The sequence below is a fragment of the Dromiciops gliroides genome, chromosome 6, assembly GCF_019393635.1.
Source record: "Dromiciops gliroides isolate mDroGli1 chromosome 6, mDroGli1.pri, whole genome shotgun sequence".
NCBI lineage: Eukaryota > Metazoa > Chordata > Mammalia > Microbiotheria > Microbiotheriidae > Dromiciops > Dromiciops gliroides.
Genome location: NC_057866.1, coordinates 52,464,888 through 52,485,565, shown reverse-complemented (window position 1 = coordinate 52,485,565; position 20,678 = coordinate 52,464,888). Strand labels below are relative to the sequence as shown.

The 20,678-nt window shown below is 42.9% G+C and overlaps 1 protein-coding gene across 6 annotated transcripts in view; it reads left to right on the top strand.

Moving 5' to 3' along the window:
* TEAD1 (TEA domain transcription factor 1) overlaps positions 1-20,678 on the top strand; it is a 305,630-nt gene that overhangs the window by 44,244 nt on the left and 240,708 nt on the right. The window contains exon 1 of one of the 6 annotated variants that reach the window (XM_043969522.1): positions 18,487-18,568. The exons of the other annotated variants lie outside the window; for them this stretch is intronic. The gene's annotated coding sequence lies outside the window, so the exon portion shown is untranslated. Of the gene's footprint in view, positions 1-18,486; positions 18,569-20,678 lie in introns of those variants that run through there. 6 annotated transcript variants of the gene reach the window in all.

The following is a 20,678-nucleotide window of genomic DNA, read 5'->3' as shown; positions in this document are numbered from 1 at the left end:
TAAAGATGACCCCAAAGCCTTTCCTCTTTTAACCCAGAAAGAGAGATGAGTTCATTCAGATTTGAAGACCTCTGACGTGGGATATCATGGCAGAGGGTCTCTGAGGGAGGGTGATTGCCCTTTTTCTCTCTCCTCAGTGGAGATTGGAGACATTGACTGGCATCTTTGGCCAAAGATCCTTTTGGGCTGGGGGAATGTTAGAGAGCTATAGCGGAGATGCTAGGTGCTGAGGGAAGACTGGGATTGGGGAGGAAGAAGAGATGAAAGAAGGAGCCACATTGTGGAGCCTCGCTCTCCTGTACTGTAAGCTATGCTCGGACAAAAAGGCATTTTTCTTTTTCAGAGCCCTGGACATGTTGAGTTCTGTGAGTCAGGCCAACTCTGCTTTGCATGATTTATGAAGACAGATATATTGAGTGGAGCTGTCTTGCCGTCTTCATTATAAAGAAGCTTTGTTCCCAGAGGCTTGTTAATCTTGGGCATTTGGATTTGAAAATAATTGCATTCTAGTAACTGTAAATGCTACTTTTCCTCATGCAGTCGGGTATTTTATTGTTTAATTCATGCTTTGAGTCTTGTTTTCCAGGTTAGTGGCACATGTAAGTCATCAGATGGAAATTTATTTGGAGATATAAAACCTAATAGTGAATGGTGAAAATCGCCCTTCAGCCAGTTGTCCCCAGGCTGCCTATTTGGGACAGATGTTGTCAGGTGACTAGGTCAGGTGCATTCTTAAGAGGCTCATGAGCTAGCTTTGGGATAGTGCTTGTGCTGGAACTGTGTGCACCAGGTTTCCTGGAGCAAGGTTTGTACTTTATTTTGGTGGGGTTTCTAGGGCTTCAGTTGACTCTTTCTAGGTGCCTCTACTTGGTGTCCTAATACTGTGAACTTATTTTATAACAGTTATAGGTTACGGTATTAAGGGGAGTGATTAACTAATAAATTCTACGGATGAATAGCTGCCAAACCCAATGCTGGACAGCTGTTTGCCTCTGCTATATAGCTATGTTGGGTATACAGCTGCTGCTTCTTTGGGTGTGAGTGTGTGTGTGTGTGTGTGTGTGTGTGTGTTTAAATTGGAAAATCAAATTAGGCTTGACTTTCTGTCACCAGATGGAGCATAGCCTATGCTAGAATCGGGGATTAGGAAGCTCGACTTTCACCCCTGGGTAGCCTTGACTGATGCCTGTGTTTGATGCCTCTGAGGGGAGCTGGGCCTGGTGCTGCAGCTGGACAATGGAATTAACTTCTCCACAGCAGAAATCTCTTCCTGACCAAGAATCAGGTTTATGATTGTGCCCCGTGGCAAAAGAAGGCATTGCTGTTCTGTGGATGCTGTCCCATTGGCCTCTGCTTATTGGGTTAAAAATATCATTACTGGAGAGTGTGTGCCCACATGCGCTCATGCGCGCACGCACACACACACACTCCCTCAGGAGAAACCAGATAAGGGAACACCACAGGAAGGAAGAAGTTGACTTGCCACTTACGTTATTTCTGAAACTTGGAGCTGCCTGGACACACATGGAAGTCAGGTTGTTATTGGTTTTGGAGCTGTGGGATCAGCCCGGCCTCCCAGTGATAGCTAGGGAAACATCGCCTTAGGAAAGACTTTTGTGAAGTAGGGTAAGTGGGTAGTTCTGCTGAAGGGAGCTGTCTCTCTCCCCTCCCCCCCCCAGTTTCTTATTTAAATGGTTCTGGGTGCCTTTTGTGAATAAGGGGAGATCCAAGCAGGTAGTCGGGCTCAAAGCTTCTAGTAACCAGAAGAAGCTACAGAATACAAAAAGGACAGCTGCTTGGTTCCCTGACTAAAAACTGAAAAAGTCTGGCCACCTCACCTCCACTTCAGATCCCCTTGGAGGGTCCTCCTACACAAGGGTCAGGCATTCCTTTAGATAAAACATGTCCCTGCACTTCACATTGGCCTTGCTGAGGCTCATGGGGCATTTCCCGAACTGGAAGGTGTGGAAAATGGCTAACATTCTGTTTTTCATCATTTTCAGTCTGGGCGATGCTTAATTCAGAATCCTTTCTCTTTCTTCCTTAGTCTCCAGAAGACTGTTATGTTTCCCATGAATGCTGGCTGGTCTGTTTGTTCCCAGCACTGATTAAAAACAGGCCAGAAACGAAACTGCACAGGTGTTATCACTGATTGTGTGTGTGTGTGTGTATTTATACTTGCGTGTGTGCATAACATGTGAATTGATGACATTAATTTGTTGATGTTAGATATCCCTCCCCCCGCCCCCGCCATGTTCCTTATTTCATTCTTTAAACTCTCTACCCCTAACCTTACTACTCTGTTATTAAGACATGTAGTGTTATAGGTGGCATTGAATTTTGTAGCCAATAGACCAAGGTTTGAATCCATTCTATTTGAAGCTATATGACTGTGGTTGGATAAGTTGCACATCTAGGGGTGTCTTGGCTTAGTAGGTGGAGGCAGGAAGACAAGGGTCCCTGTCCAGCTTTGCGCATAAATTAGGTGCCTGGTGTCTGTCTAGTGTCCTACAAACATCTAAAATTTTAGATTACATTATAGAAGAATTAAATGGACAGGGAGACTTCTGATGTCTTTCTGCACCTAGAAGAAAGTATGACACCATACTTTCCTTCCCAACCTGGCCAACTGTGCCTCCTTTTCTCCTCCCTGCCCTCCCCCCCCCCCAAAAAAAAAAAAAGTCCGGCGATCTGAGTCTTAATTTCCTAGTTTATCAGTTGGTGTTAGTGATACTTTCACTCTCCACTCCTTGAGTTGTTTTGAGGATCTAAATGAGCTAACAGGATATAGAAAGCTCAGCAGATAATGCTTGTCCTGACCTCCTCTCTTAACTTCTAGACTACACTGTAGAAATTTCCACTTTATTATTTTTTTTTCCTCCAGGGCAAACTTTCAAATTGCTTTTTTTTTGGGGGGGGGTGAGGCAATTGGGGTTAAGTGACTTGCCCAGGGTCACACAGCTAGTAAGTGTTAAGTGTCTGAGGTCAAATTTGAACTCAGGTCCTCCTGAATCGAGGTCCGGTGCTCTATCCACTGCATCACCTAGCTGCCCCCCAAATTGCTTTTGGGATCATTTAAATAATAACAGTTCATTGTTTGCATGTATAAAATCAGTGAAATTTTGCTGCTAGATCAAGACTACACAGATTCCTTCCTCTCTTACTTCTACCTATCCCATCCATCGTTTGCTGGGTTGTGCTTTCTTCATTCTGTATCAGTTTGTATAAATCTTCACATATTTCGCTGAATTCTCCTGTTGAATATCTCTAGGGTTTACTAATGAATATAGTACAGATTCTCCAACAATAACGCAATTGAAGGGTACCTGCATTGTTTCTTGTTTTTGCCACCAATATTTTGGTACATATTGGGGTATGTCTTCAGGTAGTAACTTGTACTGCCATATTTATTAAGCTCTCAGTTCATCTCCAAATGACTTTTGGGGCTTATGTTCTAGGTAGAAGAGCTCTTTGGATTTTATATTCCAAAAGAAATAGATACCTCCCATAGCAGTAATACTTTCAGGGGTTATTTTATGGTCTTATTAAGAGGCAGCTAGATACGTAGTGGAGAGAGCACCACTGGACTTGGATCCAGGAAGACCTGAGTTCAAATGTGGGCTCAGTAGTAGGCTTCTGCCAGTCTTGGACGACCATGGATCAGCGCCTTGAAAAGCCACAGGCCGCAGTGTGGCCGTGCAGTCCGATAAGGGAGCCGCAGCTCCTGCCGCAACCGGGACATTGGAAAACTGCGCTCTCTGTTGCCCGTTGGTTCCTGTGTCTCATTCCTTTTTCTTCCCCCAAGAGCTTGGAGGCCTTTCTCAGCTATGCACAAGCTGCTTGTGACCCTGAACAAGTTTTTTTTCTTCTTTCACCTCTCAGTTTCATTTTCCTTATCTGTAAAAATGGGAGTTATAAATAGTTCCTCCCTCCCTCCTAGGGTTCTTGTGGGAAATCAAAATGAGATAATATTTGTAAAATCTTTGCAAATCTTAAAGCGCCCTATATATATATATATATATATATATATATATATATATATATATATATATATATAATGATATAAATATATCATTAACATCATCATTGATTCCTCCAGTTTGGAAAGATGGCTTCTCCTTTTCTCCTTCTTGCATTACCTCTTCTGTTTCTATCCCTGAGTCCCATTTCATCCCTTTCCCTTCCTTGTGAGTGTTAGAAGCTTCAAAACAAAACAAAGAATCTGCTTGTAGTCATGCCATACTTCTAACTTATAAAAATGTAGGTTGCTTAAATTATGTAGTGGGAGGTGTGAGGGTGAAGACAATCACTGAACAATTTTAACAAATTGCCTTTAACTAGATTGCAAAAGCAAACCTTTCATCAGAAATCTTAGAAAGGTGTGTTAGAGGGTGTAATCTTAGCTTATGGGGAAGTGGAGTTTTAAGCTCGTTTTTCTGGTTCGTCTTGATTATCTCTGTTCTTTCTGGAATGGCCACAATCTTCAGGATGACTGAGCTCCTCACCTCCTTCCTCCGGGGCTATGATGGCAAACTCTCTTGCACCAGAAATAGTGTTGCTCTTTTACACACTTCAGGGCCAGAAGAGGTTATTTGGTTTGGGGGGGAGGGGGAGAAATCCTTTCAAGTACCCACCCATTATCAAAGTAAGATTGTAGCTAAGTAGCTAAGATTGCCTGTAGGGAATCTCTCTGAGGTTCAATGGAGTGAGGAAGACCCTCAGTTCAAATTCTGACTCTGGGTACATCTCTTCCTCAGTTTCTTTAACCATAAAATGGGCATAAGTAATAGCACCTCCCTCACAGGGTTGTTATGGAAATCAAATGAGATAATTTTTGCAAAAAGCTCTTAGCACAGTACCTGGCACACAAACCCCACTAAAGAATGTTTATTCCCTTCCCTTCTCCTTCCCTTCTCCTTCTTTCATACCAGTGGGTCCTATAATTGAGCTATTCTACAATTCTTCATCTGGGGGGCAGGTTTTTGAGGTCCCTTATGGTTTTCATCTGTGGGAGGTGAGGTAGAAGTTGTTGCAACCAAGATAGAGAATTTCTTGCATTGTATGTTCTAAAAGTTAGCAAAATGCCAAATTTCAGAAATGGAGTCCCTGGATATGAACCTCATTCACTTTATGGATGGTGAGAGATATTTTGGTCAAGGGGAGGTCAGGGTACTTGTTCCCAAGGTTGCAGAACATTTCCCCAATCAGATGTCTTTTGGTTCAGGTGCAGGCCAATGGGCTCTTCCTTTTTCATCATATAGTGAGCGACTTTTCTCCACCATACTACTCAGGGTACTGTATGAGTATTAGGAGACTGAGATTGTATTATGTTAAAGGATATGATACAGGAGGGGAGCATTTCTGTCTAATAGCCAAGTTTATGTACATAAGAGAACTGTTGATGCTCTATTAGGGTTTAATTTGTTAATGAAACAAGATGGAGTGAATTCTTCCTACAATGCACCTCTTTGGACGTTTGAGGCCAGGCACAATTAATTTATTTGTACTGTCTGTGTGGGCGTATGCCAGCTAATGTACTGTAAGGGCTTTTATCTTTATGTTTGTAATGAAGAGAGGCAAGTTTTTGGCAGGTTGACAAGGATTACTGATGACTCACTCTCTGTATTACAAAATGCTTTCTTCTAAAAAAATTTTTTTTAAAAAAATGCTAGTTCCTGTTTGAAATGGGCATAACCCGTTTGGGAGAGTTCAGGCACCTCTGGGAGAGGGTCAGAGAGGAAAAAAAAGGGAAAGACTATGCTATTCACTTTATAAAACTCTTAACTGGCTTAACTCATGATGCCGTAGAACCCCTGCTGCTCAGCTGGGTCACTGCCCCTCTGGTACAGAAACCACCAGGCAGGTTTTGTTCTCTTCCTCACAAAGTGTGCTTCCTTCCTTGAATTTGCTATTTGGAAAAAGAGTAACATGAGCAATCTTTCTTTCAGGTACCTCTGAATCGTTTGGTACTACCCTTGGGAACACCTTTGCCACCACAATTCATGGCATCATAAATTTAGAGCTGGAAGGGACCTTGGATCATCTTGGGTCATTTGGTCAACCTTATCCTTTTACAGAAAAGGAAACAGAGCCACAGACTGGGTGTCAGATGGTTTAGTTAGCAGAAAAGCCAGGAATCAGACCCTGGTCTTCAGGCACAAAAATTCACCTTGTTTACCTTCCTTTTTATTTTTTAGTCTATTAAATTTATTCTGGGCAACTAGGTAAGGCAGGGAACAGAAGGCTTGAGATACTTATTAACTGTTTAACCCTGGGCAAGCCATTTAACCTCTGTTGGTCTCGGTTTCCCTAACTGTAAAATGAGGGTAACAATAGTACCTTCCTGAGTTCAGGTACTTACTAGCTGTTTGACAAGTAAGTCATTTAACTTTTGTTTACCTCAGTTTCCTTAACTATAAAATAACAATAATAAGAGTACCTACCTCATAGGGTTGTGGTGAAGTTAAAAATGATATATGATTTGTAAAGTGCTTTTCAAACCTTAAAGCACTGTATAAATGTTGTAATTAACAAATTCTATTTCTTTCATTGAACAAAAATATATTTTTCTCTCATTTTCTCTCCACCCCCCACCTTTGGGGACCTTTTTAAACATATATAGTTAAGGAAAATCAACCATTTGAATTGTCCAAGAAATGTTATCCTTGATCCCCTGGAGTCATGCTTGCTCACTGCATTGGTTAGACTTCTTAAGGCTTTCCAAGTTGCCTGTTTTTACAGTGTTGCCATTTCGTAAATGGATTTCTTTTTTCTGCTCAGTTTACCCTGCATCTGTTCATTTAAGTCTTCTGGTATTTTCAGTGAAAACACTGCCTCATGTTCTCCCCAGATTTGGTGCCTGGAGTACTGTGGTTGTCTAGACAACCTGTTCTTAAGGGTTTGGTTCATAGGGAGGCCAGGGTTAGCCAGGCTTAGGGGTTTAGGTGGTGATCTTACAAATTGAATGTTTCAGGCCCAGCCTACCATGACATTTCTCAAAGGTGGACTGTAGTCCTTTAACTCAGCTGTTCAGATCATTCTTATGTTATGTTCTGGTAACAATTAATCCCCGCTTTCCATTTAAGGGACTTGTAAGCTGCTGGATAGGTGTGCTATCCGGGAGCTTAATGTGAGAGTTTGGATGAAATTCTTTTTTTTTTTTTTTTTGGATGAATTTTTTCAAGCCAGTGTAGGGTAAAAAGTCACCCAGAGAACACAGTCAGAGGACCAGAAGGACCGAAGCAAGCAGTCCTGTTCCCTTCATTTATATTGAGCCTGAGAACCAAAGAAAGGGCAAGGTGCTACCCCTTTGGCTGTGAATTAAAGATAAGCTATGAACTGAAGAACCCAAACTAAACTTTCCTTTTTTCCCTGAGGAGTTATGAAACCTGTGGAACTGGGGCCCCTGGCCACTCTAGAATTTGGGGTGTATTGGAGAACTGGGAGAAACATTGGAAGAAGAATAATGGTAACTAATATTTCTGTACTTCTAAATTTCACAGCCATTTTCTCCCAACTACCTGGGTAAGGAGAAACTTACAAGCAATAGCATTCCTAATTTAACAGAGGAGGAAACTGAGGCAGAGGGGTCAAGTGAATGGCCCATGGCGATACAGCTTGTAAGTGTCAAGGCTGGATTTGAGGCTTTCCTCACTTGCCTTTGTGAACTCCATGATTTAGCCAGTTGATCACCTTGTTTTTCCTACAAAGGAGAGGACCTGGGTTTATGTCCTCCTGGGTTTATGTTTTGAAGATAATATAAACCCATATATGTTTTGTCACATAAACCCAGACATGAACTGGGTCATTTACCTTCCCTAGGGTCCAGTTTTCTCATCTGTAAAATGAAGAGGTTGGACCCAATGACCTCCAGATTTACGTTTCTGGTCCATTCTTTGTATTAGCCATTCTCTGAGTCTCCAAGGCACTGGCTCCTCTTAACCCATCTCTTAAGAGCCAGTGCTTCCTTCAGAGCTGACTTTAAGTACTGCTTCCCAGCAGCCTTTTTTGACCCTCCACTTCCTCAAAAACCAAAAAATGAACCTTTGCAAATTTATCTTGTATTTAGTTATTTCTCCCATTAGAATGTGTGCTTCTGGAGTGCAGGGCCTCTTTGTTTGACTTTGTATTCCCAGTTCCTAGCACAACCAATCAATAAATGTTTATCAAGTGCTTGCTAATGTGCCAAGCAGTGTGTTTAGGCACTGAGGAAGTGGAGACAATGGAAACTAACCATAAGGCATACAGGTACACATCTAGGTATATACGAAGTACACACAAAGCTATTTGGGGTGGGGGGGGAGCATCTGGGGGTGGGGTGGGGATCAGGAGAGGTTTCAGGGACAAGGTGGAACCTTGAACTGTGTTCGGAAGGAAACTAAGAATTCTAAGAGGCTGAGTGGAAGAAGAAAATTCTAGGCATCCTGAAGTATGAGTCCCTGTGTCCATGTGCACTTTTATGGTTTGGCTGAGGGACATAAGATATGCAGGCAAAATAATCAGTGAATGAGATGGCATCATGTACAGTAGAGACGCTGCTGTAATAGCCAGGAGGCAGACCCTGAGCCCACCTCAATTCCCACTGAACCATCCTGCCTCATTTTTTTTTTTTGTCATCTATCAGATTTATTATCGGCTGTTAGATCTGGATGATACTACCAGCCCTGTGGCTGATTATGTTGTACAGACAAGCATAGGTATTAGGAAAGGCTGTGATTGAGGTTCTTGTGCCTGAGAAGAGGGGCTAGGCTATTATTCTTTTTTTGGCAGGGGCAGGGGGAGAATTGGGGGAGACAGTTGTGACAGATGCTCACTTTGATCCTTATATCCATCCTATACTCTCTAAGGGAGCAGCGTGTAGTGCAAAGGGGCATGAGAGACGGGACTAGAACCAAGTTCTAGAGTGATCTGAACCTTCCCCACACTTATTTCAGGGCATTAATAATTTGTCTGTTTCAGTAAGATATATTTAAAGTTCTAGTCCAGAGACTTTGTTTTTAAGCTTTTTTTCTGATGCTTGACTTACTGCATGGTGGCATCTATTTCTTTCTCTGGGCCTCAGTTTACCTAACTGTAAAATGAGTGAATTTGAATTTTCAAGATTTTAAAAAATAGCTGCAACACCGAGTCTGATGTTTGGCCTTTTCTTCTTATATCCTGTTTCCCCATCTGCATTTTGACCTATTTTTTAATACCTTAGTTTCTCAAAAACCTTTTGGTTTCTGGTCTAATTGCTTAAGGTTGTATCAGAGAATCTGAGAGCAGGAAGGACCTTAAGAGAGCTTTAGCTTGTGCAGCTCCCTCACCCTGTCCGTGAGGAAACTGAGGAAATTAACATAGCGAGGATGTCTGTGTGATAGGGGGGCAAGCACTCCTAATTGCCAAGTGTCTCTCACCAAAGCTGACCTGATTAGAGGGAGCTGAAGGAAAACGGTAGCTGATCCAGGAGGCGATCAATGGGAGCTGCAGAGGCCCTTTTGGAAGTGACCTCATGAAATCATCAGCCAGGCCAACACAGACAGCTGCCTGTCCCAGGAGCTGACCAGTCCTCTGCAGTCTCAGTGGGTGTTGTAGATGTTCAGTTCTTTTGTGATACCATGTTTCTTTTTTAAAAAATTATTATAACAGTACTATTGCTACCAATAATTATAATAGCTCACATTTATATAGCATATAGAATCTTGCAAAACCTTAAAGCATCATATAAATGCAATCAAAACTCTCCATCTGTTATTTTCTTTGGTCCTCACAGTGAGCCATTGAGTTAGGGGTTTTTAATAATCTCATTTTACAGATGAGGAAACTGAGGCATAGAGAGGGCCTCACAGCTGATAAACTTCCAAGGCCAGGTTTAAATTAAAGTCTTAAGTCCAGTGAAGGGCTTCGGGGGGAGGGGGGGAGGGAGGGAGAGGGAGAGAAAGATAGAATGAGAAAGAAAGAGGAGAAAGAGGTAGAGATGGAGAGAGATGAGAGGAAGGGGGAGAGGGACAAGGAGAGGGGGGAGGGGGAGAGAAAGATAGAATGAAAAAGAGGAGAAGGAGGGAGGGAGAAATCGAGAGAGAGGAAAGGGAGGGACAAGGAGAGAGAGAGAGAGAGAGAGAGAGAGAGAGAGAGAGAGAGAGAGAGAGAGAGAGAGAGAATATGTTTCTTCTTGCTTATAGACTTGAAAGTCACAAACAACTGAGCCAGAACCCTGTGATTTCATCAGAGTCATTGCAAAATGCCTCCTCATGGTGTGGAGGTAACTGGCTCCTCAAAAGTTCTGCCAGGTCAACTGGACCAGGGCCTGACCATCTGGACAAGCTTCAGGGGAGCTCTTAGTGATGGACTGACTGGATATCAACAAGCATTTATTAGGGGTCTTCTGGGCGAGCAGTCAGCAAACATTTATTCATCACTTACTGTGTGCTGCATTGTATTAGATGCTTGGATAGATAACAAGACAAAAATGAAACAGTCCCTGCCTTTAAGGGTCATCCTTTTTGCATTCATGTGGTCAATCTGGCAAAGTGCAAAGGGACTTATTACTCTTCGAGTGATTGGCTAACAGGGGTCTTTTTGTGGATACAGCAACTCAGGAACATGTGCTTTAAGCATAGTAGAGACATAACTTATCTTATTTGATCCTTCAAAGGAGCCTGAAAGATGGGTGCTCTTGTTGTCCTCATGTAAGAAAGTGAAGCAGACAGAGGTTAAGGGACTTGCCCAGGGTCACATAACTAGTAAGTATTTGAGGGAGGATTCAAACTCCAGTCTTCATGTGTTCAAGTCCAGCCCTGGGTTGGCTACTTTAGAAAGGAGAGAGGCAGCTTGGTAAATGGTAGTGTGGATTTCAGAGGTATAGGAGTTGGTCTTTACAGTTGAGGGAATTTCTGTGTATAGGGTGTAGGCAGGGGGAGGGAGGATGGGAGGAGAGAAAGAGAGAGAGAGAGACAGAGAGGAGAGAGAGGAGAGAAAGAGAGAGAGGCAGAGACAGAGACAGAGCCAGAGACACCGGGAGAGAGGCAAAGAGAGAGGATTCAGTTTGAGATAAGACCTTTTGTGTTTCTTCTGGCCTTTTTTGCCAGTAGCCAATCGATAGTCTGCCTTGTATAGTACTTCCCTTACATTTGTAAGATGCCTTTAGTGAGTGGTATTTGACTTGAAAGCTTGTGATTGAGGAAAAAAAAATTAAGACCATAAACTTCATTAGGAAAGGATTTCTTTGGGGAGGGGGGCGGGTAAAAAGCCAAAAATAAATATGAGAAGCCTCTTTTCTATTCTCTTCTCCCCTGCCCCCCTCCCCCAAGACTTTAAGGCCAGATTCCTTTAACGTTCTCTAAGAGAAATTATTTGTGGAATGTAGCACCTGCGGGGGTGGGGGTAAGGGAAACAGGGACAGACACAGCAACATGTGCCCAAAACACTCGGGGTGTGAACGTGCGTGGGTGGCTTCACTGAGGTTTTTTGGAGAGTTCTAAGCAATGACACCTGCGGAATCCTGGGGTGGGGGGGTGCCAGGGTCAGGTGGGGTGTAAGCCACTAGGATTCCATGGTGAGGAAGCTCACTTGCTCAGCAAGATTCTCTTCCCACTTGCCTCAGGATTTTCTTTGGCAGGTGGGGACATGGGCAGCCATATTCCCAGTCTTGGGAGCTGGCATCATCCCTGGGAGAGAGCCTTCTCCACAGACACATGCGGAAGATCTCTGGCCGGTACTGCTTCCTGGCATCGTTTCCCATGGCCGGCATGAGTGCCTTGCACTTATTTCAGGGCTGGAAGGCTGGGAAAGGCTGGGCTGTTGAGGCATGCAAAGAAAGCGGGTTATCCATTTGGGATATTTCAGAAGAAGCCTGTGACCGTGTGATTAATATGTTCCCCCAAAGGATGAAATTGAAAAAAAATCCCTCAGCTGTACCAGTATCTAGTTTATGGAATCAGTCAATCAATAAACATTTATTAAACATCAGCTGTATCCCAGGGACTCTGTGCTAGGCACTGGGGACATCCAGACAAGAAGTTTTGAAGGCAACTAGAGATTCTGAAAGGTGGAGGTACATGTCCTTGCACTCTAGGGATGGAGGTATGGTCAGAATAAATGCATTGCAGGCAAAGCATAGCATGCCACATCTTAGCAATAGCAATCAGGATGATTTGGCTTAAATGCAAAATGAATAAAAAGGGAGAACATTAAATAAGCCTGGAAAGGTAGACTGGAGCCAGATTGTGAAGGTCTTTAAACTGATGTTTACCCTAGAGGCAGTTGGGAGCTGGTGAAGTTTCTTGAGCAAGGGAGTGAGTGGCATGCTCAGATTTGTGCTTCAGTTTCTCAGCTGTGTGGAGGATCCCTGGGAGAGGAGAGAGACTTGAAGTTGGGAATGGAAATTATGGGGCTGTTACAGGCATTGCAGGTATGGAGCAATGAGGACTCAAAGTAGAGAGAATTAAAAGGATGTGAGCAATGAGACTTGGCAACTACGGCTAACATTCCTCTCATTCTTCATAAATCCGTCCTGCATCCGTCCTCCACGCAGAGCTGCCGAATTGATTATGAAAGCACAGGTCTGACTGTGTTGTTCCTCACCCAAGTAGTTTGGCTCTCTCTTTATTGCCTTAAGGATAAAGTACAAACCCATGTGCTTGGTCTTCAAGGCCCTTCATAGTCTCGCTCTAACCAGTAAAGCTTCCTAGGCTAAATAGACCTTATTTGCCCTCCCATATTTCATGCTTCACTCATTGGCCTCCTTTCTGTTGCCCAGAGAGGACATTCATTTTCCCTTCTCCCTGGGCTTCCCTTCTTGGTGTCCCTCTCTACTTTTCTTTTCTTTTCTTTTTTTTTTTTTTGGCGGGGCAATGAGGGTTAAGTGACTTGCCCAGGGTCACAGAGCTAGTGTTAAGTGTCTGAGGTTGGATTTCAACTCAGGTCCTCCTGAATCCAAGCCAGTGCTTTATCCACTGCACCACCTAGCTGCCCCCCTCTCTACTTTTCAAGGCTCAGCTCAAGTGCCACCACCCCCTACAAGAAGAATTCCTTGACTTTCCCCTGTGGTTACTGTTTTCCTTTTCCCCTACATTCTTTTTGTTGTTGGGTTTGTTTGTTTTTTCCCCCTACATTCTTACTAAAAAATCATGTTTGCAGCTCCTTGTGTGTCCGTGTTTTATCTCCTGCCTGATCCCCTCACCCCCTAACCAAAGAGTATTAGTTTCTTGAGGACAGGGTTTTTTTCTGTTTTTCTTGGTGTCCCCCAGGGTCTTACACACAGTAGGTGTGATTCATGGGATATGATTCATGGGATCATAGATTTAGAGATGTAGACATAAGGGATCTCAGACCACCTCCTCATATAACAGAGATAGAAACTAAGGCACTGACTGTGATCTCTTTGAGAGCAGGGGATGTCTTTTGCCTTTCTTTGTATCTCTAGGACTTACAAACAATAAAATGTGCCAGGCATTGTGCTAAGTAAGTGTCTTGGGCCAGATTTGAACTCAGAAAGATGAGTCAACTCAGGGTCTGCTGTACCACCTGACTCGACTTTCCCAAGTCACAGAACTATAAAGTGTCTGAATTAGAATTTGAACCCAAGTCTTCCTGACTCCCAAGTCCTTTTAAAACAACTTCTGGTAGTTCTGGGCCATTGGGTATTGGTGTTTGAAAATTTTCTAGAGCAGTAGTGTCAAATTCAAATAGAAATAAGGGCCACTAATCCCTGCAGCCAGGTATTTATTTGGTTTTAAAATGTAATGTTATCTAAGTCGTATTTTTATTTATTCTGTTAAATATTTCACAGTTACTTTTTAAAAAATCTTTTTTTGGGGGGGCGGGGCAATGAGGGTTAAGTGACTTGCTCAGAGTCACTCAGTAAGTGTCAAATGTCTGAGGCTGGACCTTGAACTCAGGTCCTCCTGAATCCCCCCATCCCCCCCCCCCTTCCTGAGTTATCTTGTTCAGGCTACACTGGTGAGTGCTGCCAGTACATTTTTGACACTTTTGCTTTAAAGGATTGGATTTTCCTTGTGTTATACTCAGGCTCCATCCAGGGTAAAGGCTGGGGAGGAGAAGATGGGATTGGAGGTAATTGTATAGTTGCTAACCCTTTCATGTGTTAAGGGGACTAGTTCTTGCTGTTGACATTTCAGTGAATTGTGATGTGCTTGCAGGTGATTTATGTGGATTTCCATTGGTGCCAGATATCAGGTGTCCGTAGAAAAATTTGGTTTTCTTGAAGTATGTTATTTTTGCTTCATTTGGGGATTCCTTTTATTTCTTTTTGCAGTCTGTGGGCCAGTTTGCATTGTTTTCATTCTGCCACCCTTTATTTAAAGAACTCAGTCACGGGAAACTTTTTGTAGAAGACATTTATAATTAATGATGTGTGTTACAGCTAAGATGTCATCACTGTAAATTACACTGATGCAATGCCACACATATGTAACACCCTGTAATATCCATTATTGAATCACAGAATAAGTCTTCGCCTTCTTAGACAAAAATCGCTAGTCAGATGTTTGAGTGATCACATGTATTCACTTATGCTTCCCTCCCACACACAAAGCTTTTGTCCATTCAGGTTTAATATCCTTGGTTCCTTCCTACATTGGAAGAAACGAATGAGAAAGAAGTTGTGGGTTTGAATTTTGACCGTCTCACTTACCTCTATGACGAGGGGTCATACATCATTTTACTTCTTTGGGCCTCGGTTTCTTCATCTGTAAAATGAAAGGGTTGGACTAGATGACCTCTAAGGTCCCTTACCACCTCTTTCTTCTATGGCAGTCTTATTCCCTTTTACATTTTGCCCTTCTTCTCTGATGCACCCCAATTTGTCAGTATACCTCCCCAGCTGTGTTACCAGGACCAAGATGCTCCAGATGCCTTGGTTGCAGAGCAGAGGACATAAGCTACAGGCATTACGACGTTAGAAAAGACAAGAATTGGATATGGGGCGATGAAAAAGTGTCAGGACCTGAAGGTGACACTTAGGTTGTGAGCCTGGGTGACTGGGAGAATAGTAGTACTCTCAATAGTATTAGGGACTTTAGGAAAAGGGGAAAGGGTTTAATGGACAAATAGATATGTGAGTCATCTGCTTAGAGATGTTAATTGATACCCATGGGAGAGCTGGTAAGATCACCAGTTGAGGACAAAGAGGAAGGGGCCAGGCCACAGCCTTGGGAGACACCCATGGTTAACGAATGTGACTTGGATGAATATTCTACAAAGGAGACAGAAGCAGTGGGCAGACACCTAGGAGCAGAGCCTGCAGTGTCACCAAAATCTAGAGAGAAGAGAATTTCAAGGAAAAGAGCGTGATCGGCAGGATCAAATGCTGCAGAGAAGTCACGAGAAAAGACCATCACTGGCTTTGGAGGAAAGGCTGGCTGAAGAGGGTGTGAGATGGGAGAGGAGATGGATGCTTGGGTCTTGCACAAAGGCTGAAGAGATTGGAAGGGATAGTTATAGAAGGATGAATGAGAAATCACAGGCCTCTTGCTCCTTTGAATTGTATTATTATCGTCTCATCCCTTGATGAGTTTCAAGGTATTTTTACACATATGATCTTATGGTATCCTGACCAGTCATGTAGTAGTAATGATAATGATGATGAAGGAGGAGGAGGGAGAGGAAGATAGCTGGAATTTATGTAGTTGCTTTAAAAAGCTTTACAAAGTTCTTTCCATATGTTACCTCCTTTGAATCTGAATATCACCTTATAAGATAGGTAGTTACCATAATCCTAATTTGATAGTTGAGTCAACTGAGAATTAGAAAAGTTTAATAAATTGCTAAGGTCGCAAAGTGAGTTTGAAATAGAGTCAGAACTCAAATACGAGGCTCTCAATTCTGTTCAGACAAAAGTCTTTAAATTTCCAATTAACTTACTGTTTCTTTCCTTCTCAATATAATTTCTTAGAAAGTAGAAGGGGAGGGTGTGATTCCTTCACTGACATTATTATACGAGATCTTAGAAGCTATAGAACAATGAGCTAAAACAGACCTTAGAAATAATATGGTTCATTTCATTAATTGTATACTGAGGTTAAATGATTTTCATCCTACTTCACCCCACATCACCCCACCTCCCTTCTCCCTCCTCACCCCTCCTCCCCTCCATTTCCCCTCCCTTCCCCTTCTCTGTCCTTCCCTTCCCTTCCCTGTTTACCTCCTCACCTCTCTCCTCTCTCCTTTTCTTTTTCTTCTCTTTTCTTCCCCTCTTTCCCCACCAGGATGGAAGTGAAGAGGCTACTCATGGGCCTGGGTCTACTCCTGTTGAAACAGGAGCCTTGACCATTGAGGGCCAGTTCTCTCCTCCTTAGGCAACCCGGCAGCCCCCTTCTCCTGGAAACTTATCATACTAATGCTCAATTGAATGTAGGTGCTCAATTAGCACAGCCTCCTGCTACTCAGAACTCAAGCATTCTGCTCGTCTCAGTCTACCTGGTAGCAGGGATCCCAGGTGCCTGGCACCATGCTTGGCAGTTGAGTGATTTTCTCAACTTCACATTTGTCTAGTGGTAGAAGTATATCTGGAACAGAACTCTCTAAGATCCCCAGTCTTAGGGTTCTTTCTTTGGCACCAAATTGCATTTGCCGGTATTCTGTGTGTTGTAGGGATATTCTGTCATGGGAAAAGAACAATATAAGTTCTTGGCTCTGATCTTTCTATTTCCTTGACCTTTGGCACTGATTTTTCAAGTACTTTTTCCCTAAGCCCTCCAAGCCCCCTTCAGTCTCCAGGCCCCGCTCCTATTTAGGTAAGTGAAAGAGGCATCCACCTTAAACTTGTGATTTCAGGAGATTATTGCTTCTTTAAGAGATTCCTCTGGGAATGCAAGTCCCCTATAAAGTCTCAGGCCAGTTTTGTATAGATTATAGATTTGGGGCTAAAAGGACCCAAACAACTATCTAGTGTACTCTTCATTTTACAGATGAGGAAAATAGATGAAGCAGATTCCTGAAAGTCATGCTGGGTGAGCAGCTTCTTCTTCCCCAAAGCCAAGTGTCCTGTGCATGTCACCATTCCTTTCTCCCCATCAGTGGCTTCTGTTTTGAGTTTCATACTTTGGGAATACCTAGAGGGCATTTCAAACTGCTTTTCTCAGTTGAATAGGATATTGGTTGTTCATGCTTTCTAAGCCTAGCCCTAAGCTGCTGATTCGGTAAAAAAAATATGCAGCATTTTAAAAAATTTTTTATTTTTTGGAGGGGAGGGCTGGTGGGGATCTCAGGAGAGGGAATGAGCCTACAAATAGTGCATTAAAACTTGGTCTTGCCTGGTTCTCTTGGCAGATATTGATGTGTTTCCATTCTTTTAAGTTAGTAGAAGAAATTAAACCAGGCAAAGAGGGATGGGGAGTGACTTGGATTCCTTATTAACGGTCCAAGTCAGCTCACAAGTGTTTTTAACCATGTTAAAGTTGAAATTTCATCTTTTTTGCTGCCTTTCCCTGGGCTAGCATCTCTCCCCCCCCCCCCCCCCAAGTATTTAAGTAATGAGGAATTCTGGTCCTGAGGGTTGTTTTTTTCTACATTCTCTGCAATTTAACTCTTACTATCTTCAAATAGCCTTAAAGCTATTCATCATCTTTCAGGAACCTGACCATCTCCATGAATGAAGAGATAACTCAGGAGCACTTATCTTATGTGGCTCTTAGAGAGATTGGAGGAATTGTCTTGGGTCTACCACTGACCATCAGTCTAACCTTTAGCAAGCCATGTCGAGGCCTTAGTTTCTTCATAAGACACTCCCTTACAAAACAACCCACATTAATAATGTAATAATTACCCATATCACTCCCAAATAAAAGTCAGTTATTCTTAAGCACGTTTTTCTTCACAGATGCTGGGAATGAACTGCTTTGACTATGTGATCAGGCAAGAAAGTGACATAGAAACTTTAGTGTCTGCTACTGCAGGATAAAGATTTGAGTGAAATCATCCAAATGGATGCAAGTGAGCAGTTATCATCCAGGAGAAGTTGCATGTGTGTGCACGTGCACGTGCTCGTGCATGTGGGGAACAGGGCCCAGGCCAGGCCCTAATAATAGAATGCTCTCTGCTTGTTTTTTGCTGCTACTTGGGTAACTCTCTGTTACTGGACCCCAGGGATCAGAGTTCCTCTTTCAGTATCATGGCCTTTCCCCTGAACTTCTGGCACAGTCCACTTAGCCATTTAAAGGGTAGAGATTGCTAGACTCAAAGACCCACTACTCATTCCCCCAAAGCACTTTGCCCTTTCCCGCCTCCGCACCATTGGTCCCTCTGTTCTCCCTCCTTAAGATACTGTTGTTCCCCCCCCCCCCTTCCCCAAGCCCTCTGGCTACTTATTGAAATCCTACTCTGGATTTAAACTGAACCCTCAGTTTCTTTAAAAGCCTTCCCTGATCTCTCTCCTCCTGGCTGGCTGCCCTTGGTCCTGAATTCCTATTTTGTTTGTACCACTCACGCCATCTATCTTATCTACATTGGTTGTGGTCACTGATGTCCGTATCTTGTCCTCTCTTCTAGATAAAGCCCTTTAAAGACTGCTGTTTTTGTCTTCTTAATCACCGCCACCTAAAGGGTCCAGCCCATGGCAGGTCATTAAAAGGTACTCTTTTAAAAAAATAATGGATCTATTAGGGTATCACACAGTAAAGACAAGAACTGTTCAATGGCCAGGAAGATCATATGATCGCAGCTTAGAGCTGAAAGGAGCTTTAGAGACCATCTCTGCCACCCCTTCATTTTACAGATAAGGAAGCCACCACCCAGAAAGGTGAAGGAATCTGATGAAAAGCACACAGGTAGCAAGTATCTAAGCTGGATTTGAACCCAGGTCCTCTGACTCAGCTCTTTTGCATACGCCACTGTGCCTGCAAAGATGATACAATGGAAGTCCTTCATTAAGATTAAACAACAACAGCTACTGCTACTACAACAATAACCTCTCCCCACCTACTTGACTATCAAATCTTAGCGTATGGGGAAATGTGTAGCTACAAATTAATTTGCATGAAAAACATGTAGGGATTTTGGTGGCTTGCCAACTCTATGATTGAAAAGTATAATATGGCAGTAAATTCATCGAGTAAATGTCAACCACATACATACAAAGTTGACATACTAATGTTAAGTACCGTACGTGACGTGCCGGGGGACACAAAGATCAAAATGAAAGCCCCTGCCTTCAAGAGGCTTATTCTTCTATTGAGAAAAAGAAATCATGACTCATGACTTTAGGCATTTGAAGAGGGATTAGACTCATTTTACTCCAGAGCCCCAGCACTGGCTTGGGTAGAAGTTCCAAGGAAGCAAATTCTATTAAAAAAACAAACCAAAACAAAACACAACAATTATTTATTTTATTTTTAATTTATGAAATCAAACAAGTACTTTTGTAACAGTGGTGCTTTTTTTTTTTTTTAAAAGATGATTGCACATGAAACTGCAAATCTATCATATTTCAATATAAGAAAAATCAGAAGTTTGAAAAATAGAGTAACCAGCCTTGTGAGATAGTGAACTACTCATGAGTAGAGTTCTTCAAGTAAAGGCTCAATCATCCTTTGTTGGGGATGTAGAAAAGCGTCCTGTATCTGATGGAGTAGCTGGATCTGCAACCCAGAGTCCCTGCCCACTCCCAAATTCCTTGATATTTTTTTTCCTTTTTTTCTGGGCAATGAGGGTTAAGTGACTTGCCCAGGGTCACACAGCTAGTAAGTGTCAAGTGTCTGAGGCTGGATTTGAACTCGGGTCCTCCTGAATCCAAGGATGAGGCTTTATCCACTACGCCACCTAGCTGCCCCCTTCCTTGATATTTGTAAGCTTCGTGTTTGTGTCTGTGTGTGTGTGTGTGTGTGTGTGTGTGTGTGTGTGTCTGAGAGAGAGAGAGAGAGAGAGAGAGAGAGAGAGAGAGAGAGAGAATGAATGAATGAGATTTGGGGTTAAGTAACTTGCCCAGGGTCACACAGCTAGTAAGTGTCAAGTGTCCAAGGCTGGATTTGAACTCAGGTCCTTCTGAATCCAGGGCCAGTGCTGTATCCACTGTGCCACTTAGCTGCCCCATAAGCTTGGTTCTTGTAAACCTGCACGCCTTCATGTCTGTCACCAGGAAGGCCTCTAAACTTACAATCCTATGATAGTTTGTTTACCTTTATATTCATTGCTCTTCCTGGTGAAATTCTCTGGTTTCTTAGGGTTCATGATTCTACTTGCACCCCAGCTAAGCTGTTTTTCTTTTCTGCATTAATGTTAGCTTAGGAGGCGCCCTAAAATGGACACACAGACAAATAGCCAAGAGGGACTTGTGTGCTCTTCTTTATTTTCTGCTTTCCATTTCTGCGAAAGCCTTGCTTTTGTTCTTCTCTCTAATCTGTTGAATCATTAGCGCTCCTTTCTGTGCAGCCCCCCTCCACAGGAGCTGAGAACTCCTGGCTCCTTTCCAAACCATCTTCTTGTCTTCTTAGTCCCAGTGTTAGCACAGGCCTTAGCAGATCTGCAAACCAATGACGTTTCCCTTATGCCTACCTCAGCCAGACTGTTAATCCACACAGATTTTGGAAAGGGTTTTCATTCTGCCACAAAGACTCATTGTAGACTGTTCTCTGAAGACACTGGGCCAATATGCCGTGGTTGCCAAAAAGGCCCACAAAATGCTGGACATGAGGAATGGAATTAGAAAAAAACAGAAAACCCTTTCCTCCCCTGGACCATACTGG